The sequence below is a fragment of the Schistocerca gregaria genome, unplaced genomic scaffold, assembly GCF_023897955.1.
Source record: "Schistocerca gregaria isolate iqSchGreg1 unplaced genomic scaffold, iqSchGreg1.2 ptg000308l, whole genome shotgun sequence".
Taxonomy (NCBI): Eukaryota; Metazoa; Arthropoda; class Insecta; order Orthoptera; family Acrididae; genus Schistocerca; species Schistocerca gregaria.
The window spans coordinates 3,317,419-3,318,058 of record NW_026061788.1 but is presented as its reverse complement, the minus strand read 5'-3'; positions in this window follow the sequence as shown (position 1 = coordinate 3,318,058).

Genomic DNA, 640 nt, shown 5'->3' with positions numbered 1-640 from the left:
ATGTGGAATAGCAATACTGTCGACACCCGCTAAGATGGAGTTCTTCATTAAAAGCGTGAAAGTACAGGACATGTATGTAAACAGATATAAAGTGTTGTGTTGGCAGAAGAGCCAACACCGTGTTACAAGAGGAGGCCAAAATGCACGCGTTTTAGCACACGCAGGCTGGCGTGAGGAGGAAAGAACTATACTGACGTCAGATCTGGAACATGACAAGGAATTAGAATTCAGAAAGCGGACGCAATTATTTTGATACTTAACTTTAATCCATTAATGATGAACGTCGCTCTTGACGGTACATGATTCACAATATTATCTGTTCAGAATACATTCATATTAACTGAATATGGCGCCTTGCTAAGTCGTACCAAATGACGTAGCTGAAGGCTATGCTAAACTGTCGCCTCTGCAAATGAGAGCGTATGTAGACAGTGAACCATCGCTAGCAAAGTCGGCTGTACAACTGGGGCGAGTGCTAGGGAGTCTCTAGACTATACCTGCCGTGTGGCGGCGCTCGGTAAGCAATCACTGATAGTGGCGACACGCGGGTCCGACGTATACTACCGGACCGCGGCCGATTTAAAGGCTACCACCTAGCAAGTGCGGTGTCTGGCGGTGACACCACATAAAGTATAATAAA